At 40.5% G+C, this 7,003-nt stretch overlaps 1 protein-coding gene across 1 annotated transcript in view; it reads left to right on the top strand.

The window, feature by feature from the left end:
- Window positions 1-3,473: 3,473 nt before the first annotated feature.
- Window positions 3,474-7,003, top strand: part of LOC129273049 (G-protein coupled receptor 83-like) — a 182,573-nt gene continuing 179,043 nt past the window's right edge. Inside the window, exon 1 of the mRNA XM_064107797.1 lies at window positions 3,474-3,672. The gene's annotated coding sequence lies outside the window, so the exon portion shown is untranslated. The remainder of the gene's footprint in view (window positions 3,673-7,003) is intronic.

Genomic DNA, 7,003 nt, shown 5'->3' with positions numbered 1-7,003 from the left:
CGTTTCAGGGATCGGGGGAGAATTTCGTGAAACAAAAGTCACTGACTATTGTTATAAGCTACCAAAGTCCTTGCATCCCATTGGCTAAGATCCAATCTATTTTACTCATGAAACAAATACCCCCTGATAATGACCAGTAAAACAATGCAGGTGGATTAAAATATTTCGCCGTCAAGCAAATCTTATACCTTGGTCACATTTGCTCTACGGCGGCCGTACGGTGGCCGTAGATACCTGAATTCGAGAGATTTCTACGGCGGCCGCAGAAAATCTGCGGTGGCCGCAGGGTCGACGTACGGCGGATTCCTACTTTTTACAGGCCGTAGGGGTGGCCGTAGAATTTTAACTCGGAGTTATAACATTTTTTCTTTTCTACGCTCGCCGTAGAAATTAGACTAGCCGTAGGCATGGCGTAGAACGGTCTACGGCGGCCGTACGTCGAGCGTACGGTGGCCGTGCGGCTGCCCTCGTGTTTTTCGTCCCTCCTTTCCCCTTCTCCTTTTGTGTTATCTGCTCGGGAGCCACCAGGCGCGTATTTAGAATTTTGCACCTATAGGGCCACGACCTATAATTTTGGCCCATATGCATGTGTACTTTTGGGGGAAAAAAATGGCGACCCCTCCTCGTCAGGCAAACAGGTGCCTTAAATGCATGTTGAATTATCTTATTTCATAATCACATGAAAAGGGCAACTGCAGACCACATTTTTAATGACGACTTGATAAAAAGCAAACTATCCATGAATATGATGTAAGACAACTTTTTTTAAAGAAAAAGTGTGACCAGGAAGCACAGATATTGCCCTTTCACCAGTGGCTAACTTGGGTAAAATATGACGTTATTATCATTATCATTATTATTATCATTATTATCATGGGGAGTTAAATGCTGATTTTTGTTGTTTTTCCTAGGGTGTAGTTCTTACTTAAGACTAACGCGTTTATTAACATCTTAACTTTATTCATACAAACAAGCTAACATGGTTAAGGGAGATTTATTTCATAAGTCCAAATAAATAATGCGAACGCGATTTTTGATAGCTTGTGTACAGACCTGGAAGTAGAATATTCTGAGAAGTTTTGTAAGCATGAGCAGGATGGGTATATATCTATCTGTCAGGGTGAGCTGAAAATTGTCTATATTCCAAAATGACCCAAAGTTTGGAAATTCTAAGCATTATTGGTAATCATAATCAGGATGGGCACTTAAAAATTATTCGATGCGAGCGCGAAGCGCGAGCTGAACTTTTTTAATATTCCGTTCCAAAAATAGACATTCTACGCAATTTAGGTAATCATTAACAGGATGTCCATCTAACTAATCATTCGATGCGAGCGCGAATCACCCCAAAGGTCGAATTTGCCCCCCCCTTCCTAGGTCGAACTTCAATTTGGCGCCCCCGCACTTTTATTACTCCCCCTTCCCCTTTTCTCTTCTCTCCTTTTCCCTTCTTCTTGTTTCCTTCTCTCTTTCTTTTCTCCCTTTTCTCTTTCTCTTCTTTCCCCATCCTTTTTTATCTCCCTTTTCTTTCTCTTTCTTTCCTCCCTCTTTTTGGCGCCCCCTTTTCGCCTACCCGGGGGCCCGGGCCCCGAACCCTCCCTCCCTCCCGCCCAGAATACGCGCATGGGCATGGTGCGACACTTTGAAAACTTTCTGTAATGAATTGTCTGATGTAAAATATCATGATGAGTGTGACAAGCAATTCATGGTATACTCATGTATAGTCCCCCTGTGGCCGCCGTGAGGGCGCCTCGCGGCCACCTCGCGTCTGCCGTAGTATTTGTCAAAAACCTACGGCCAGCGCAGGGTCGCCCCAGGGCGACCGTACGTCAGATTTCAAGGGCATACGTCAGCCGCAGATTTTTTTTCTTCATAAATTAAAAAATACGCCGTGCGGCGACCGTAACATATGTGACCGCTAGAGTAAGTGGCCGTGGAAATTCTGAGGCGACCGTAGAATTGCTACTCGCCGTAGAAATTTTAGAATCTACGGCGGCCGTAGCAAATGTGACCAAGGTATTATGGCCGTTTTACTTAAAAGTTTATCCACTGGAAAAATAGTGCACAGTGATATGGGAGGACCGGGGCAGGGAGGGGATCACCCGGGGAAAGACAAAGGGGGAAAAGATGTATCGAAAATCTGATCTTTGCCATCCATCCATCCATCCATCATCCATTCCTTGTTTTTATTTGGCAATAAGTCATGATTGACTATTTTTGCCACCCACTGTATGAAAAGTAGTGTAACAATTTTATTTATTTATTTTTTTTTAATTACTTTTTTTATTATTTGTTGTATATTCATTCCTTTTTTTTTCTATGAAAAAAAACCCAAACAAAACCAATTCTTCCAATTGCCAGCTCGTCTACTATCATTTGGTCTACCATCAGTTCGTCCACTCTCCACATGGTCTACCTTCATTTAATATGATGTAATTCCTTCTAATAACCAGTTGGTCCAATATTCCATTTAGTCCATATACCATTGGTCTAAGTAATCTAAAGTGTTAATTGTGCAAAATGAAGGAAAAGAAAATGGGTATTAGACGAAATGGTAATAGACGAAGTGATTATTGGACCAAATGGCTATTGGACCAAATGGTTGTTAGACGAAATTGGCTGAATGGCATTAGACTAAATGAAGGTAGACCATGTGGTGAGTGCACAAGTTGACAGTGGACGAATTGGCAATTTACCATCTTTGCAGGGTCATCTAAATAGAATGAAATATTATAGAATATATTGCTTTAATATTATTCTAAATTTAGTATAAATGTAAATACACTGATAAACACCAGCTCCGTTCTGTCCGGGGGTCACTTTACGCGCCCCCTCCCTATATAGTTATTGATTAAGAAGTTGTTTGTCCTTTCATGTTTTTAACTGTTTTGTTGCCGAGGTTGGTTATAGTTTTCTGGATTAATAGACATATATATTCTAATGATTCCTTTTTTTTGGTTGATTATTATTACAATCTTACTTATTTTGCATTTGTTTTGTTTAACTTGATGCCAGCTCCGTTTCCAGTTGTTATCAATTAATTATCAGTTTATCTCGATATGCTCTTTGAAGTTTCGACAGTGTTTTCAAACTGTCAATTCCGACATTCATTAAAGAATCGGGAGGGGGGGGGGGGGGGGGGTTGCCCATTGAGAATAAGGAAATCATGATTTTTTTAAATAAACCTTTAGTATGCAGCGATGGGGGGGGGGGTGCATTGTTCTGATCCCCTTTTATGCAATTCTGCACCCGCTCTCTGGTGACCACTTACAGGTTGGCTGGGTGTTGATTTCAAAACGTTTTACAATGCCGTGTAAAGGGATATATAAGCTCTCCTTAAATTATTGTTGCTATGTTATCTGTGCATGAATACCATTCCGATCTGGAACCGCCAAGTCAAGATTGTCCTGATTTCGAATAATATTCATCCGCGCCTTATTGGGGCTTTCACAATTGCTCGTACGATCGTTTGCGCTCATTTTGGTCACAATTATGTTGCATAGAATCGCAACGGTTTTAAGCAGTCGCACCACCAATTGTGAAAGGGCTTTTACAGATCGTTATCAGGTCACTAGAAATACAACAGTTCGGATGAGGGGCTATATTCCACGTTTATCAGTTAGCATCCTTCAGATTTAGAAAATTGATATCATCAAGCACGCAAGAATACAGGTTAGTATATCGACTGAATCGTGTATTTTTCTAAAATGTGTTGAAGTATGGAGATAGATTTTGATGTCCTTTTTGTCACTTCATACAGATGCGTGCTGATATACAGGCCCTATTAGTCTAGGTGATTGGTGAAAAAAATGTTCAGAAAATGGTACAAGCATGAAAATTGGCACAAAGGTAGAGTAAGTTATTCTAAACATTTTTAGCAGGGGGTGCCAACGTGAGTTCACCAAACATAGCAACAGTTGCTAGGTAACATATTTACCTTAGTAACCGAGCTTAATTGGGCTTGAGTAACATTTTCACAAGCGCTATGCCGTACAAATTTTAATATAAAGCATGTTCCTTTGTATCACAACAGTTTTGATCCATTTATTCATAGCAACGGTTGCTAAGTGACCCTCTTCCGTAGCAACAAATTCTTTATCTTAGTTCAGATCATTATAATCTACTCAGAATAGCTCAGAAATTAAATCTGGCCCATAGATTCATCATGTGATGAATGTTTCCATAGGTAGACCTAATGAGCACCATAGCAACCGTTGCTAAGTAACATTTACACGGTAACAATTATTATAGGGTATCTTTTTAGGATTATAATTTCTATGAATCACATCTTTTCTATTAAAGCATTAATGCATTAATCACGACAACCAAAGAACCATGTATACCAGCCCATGCGAAGTACCAGTTGCTAAGTAATATGTTTCCTGTAGCAACCAATGGTTAAAGGCCGTATGGTAAGATTATTAATGTGTAAGTCATAGAGGTACTAATACATGCTTAAAAAGTAGAACCTTGCACAAATTAAACTACCTCATGATATGATTCGTAGTTCCAAAGACGATGTCTATGGGTTCCATATTATTGGTATAATAATAATTATTGCATGTTAAAAGAACTTCACCTTTCTAACACCAATCTTTATCCATTTGGAAACCATATTATGGATTAACTTAAACATATGTAAAATATCGACCCTTGGAAGAATTCTACAATATCAACATTTAAACCCCATTCCACAGAGAACAAGACCGCCGAAAGACCTTTGAAAAACCATGAATTCTGGTTGATCTTTTAGAGGTCTCTTTATGAACCTACAATGGTCTTTGAGGTCTTGCACGTGTCCTGACCAATCTTTCAGTGGTCTTCGTGGTCTTCATGGGCTCCAAAACTTTTTGAAACGGTTCAAAACAGTCTTACAGCGGTCTTACAGGAAAATGGTCTTTCTGTGGTCTTTCAGCAGTCTTTCAGAGGTCCTTCGATGAACGTGCAAAGGTCTTAATAGTCTTTCAATGATCTTTTGGCAGTCTCTCAAGATTTTTGCGAAGATCACTGTAAGACTCATGAAAGATCATTGAAAGACCATTGAAAGATCAGGCAAAGTCCATGGAAAGAATTCTGAAAGATCACTTTTTGGATAAAAAATATCTGAAAGACCATTGAAAGATCTCTATAGGACTAGTCTAAGACCAGTAAATGTCCATCAGTCTTTCAGAGTTCTTTGAGTGGTCTTTCTGAGCCATTCCACAGAGATGACAACTTTCAGTGATCTTGAAGACCGCTGTAAGACCTCACCAATTTAAAGTCTTTCAGTGGTCTTTCAATGGTCTTCGTTCTGTGGAATGGGGGCCTTAGCAAGAGGTCACTCTTGTAGAAGAACGGTTACAAGAACTCCCCAGGGGTTCATGGTTACTTACAACCTAAATATCTCTGATCTTGGAGAAATAACCACGAAAAGATGACCACCAAGAATTGATTGAGTCAACCAAGTTTAGAATTATTTCAAACACCGAAATCTTGCCAGAAGTTAATTTTCAAATGAGTGCTTGAATACCACTTTATCCCATGCTAACAGTAGTCGTTTGCTTAAAAGCCAACAAACTTTGCCTTGGTTTACCCACTCCTTTTCGTAGCCTGCAATGAAGATCATATTAGTTCTCCATGCCGTTCCCAAACCGAATGCCATGGGCAGGAGTTGATTTTGACCAGGCGTTTTGATTTAGATCATTCCTGCGCAGCTGCGGGATCTATCATGACGTGAAAGATCTGTTAGAATTGATTGGGACCGCTCAGTTCCGTTTCCTGGCCTGTTGGCCTGGATCCTGCAGCTACATGATCTATCATGACTTCTGCAGAATAAGATTTGTACATGTTAGTTCTCCATGCCGTTCCCAAACCGAATGCCATGGGCAGGAGTGGATTTTGACCAGGTGTTTTGACCTGGAACAATCCTGCAGCTCCACGATCTATCATGACGTGAAAGATCTTGCTAGAGGTCATTTAGACCAGTCAGTTCCGTTTATATATAGGCATGCTGGCCTGGATCCTGGAGCTAAATGACTTGATCCTGCTTCAGTTGATTTGGACCTGTCTGTTCTTTTTCCAGGTGTTTTGACCTGGATCAATCCTGCAGCTCCAGGACTTAGCATAACTTGAAAGATCTGTAAGATTCGATTTAGACCATCAGTTACGTTTCTAGGGGTGTTGGTCTGGATCATGCAGCTACATGATCCATTGTGACTTCTGTAGAGGTCAATTTGGACCTGTCGGTTCCTATTTTAAGTGTTTTGACCTGGATTAATAATGTAGCTATGGGATCTATCATGACGTGAAAGATCTTGCTAGAGATGATTTGGACATGTCAGTTCCGTTTCTAGGCATGTTGACTTGGATTCTGCAGCTATATGATTGATCTATCATGGCTCGATCCTGCAGAAGTTGATTTGGACCTGTCCTTTCTGTTTCCAGGTGTTTTGACCTGAATCAATCCAGCAGCTCCAGGATCCATGACTAGCTTGAAAGCACGTGCAGAAGTTAATTTGACCTGTCAGTTCCAATTGCAGGTATTTTGGCCGGGATCTTGCAGCTTCAAGAGCGATCATGGCTTGATAGATCTTTCAGGACTATGCGCATCTGACTTTGTCACCTACGTATATGAAACACTTATGATATTAGGTTGGCTCGACGCGATCCATACTCGGCCACAAAACATTAACATGAAGTTCTGATATGCTTCTTCCTTCCATATACCTCAAATTCTTCTTGGCATATCCAACTCAGATGAAAATGATTCTGCTAAAGGCACTACCACCTTGTCTCGCAATATGATTTCCCCATGGAGAGAAATGTTTCTTACTCTTTGATTGATGAACAAGTAATTGTCCCACCAAAGAGGATGATGACTGTAACTTTCTTGTTATATTCCTCTGTTGCATCTGATATTCTTTGTCGAGCATACTGCATGTTTCACAGTGGTCTTGCTTTCCCGCACTTATGATTAACCCAAACGGCCTTAACTTAAATTTTGGACTAAATATATGCCCTACAT

The sequence above is a fragment of the Lytechinus pictus genome, chromosome 12, assembly GCF_037042905.1.
Source record: "Lytechinus pictus isolate F3 Inbred chromosome 12, Lp3.0, whole genome shotgun sequence".
NCBI lineage: Eukaryota > Metazoa > Echinodermata > Echinoidea > Temnopleuroida > Toxopneustidae > Lytechinus > Lytechinus pictus.
The sequence above is the reverse complement of the archived record's forward strand: the minus strand, read 5'-3'. Positions and strand labels throughout refer to the sequence as shown.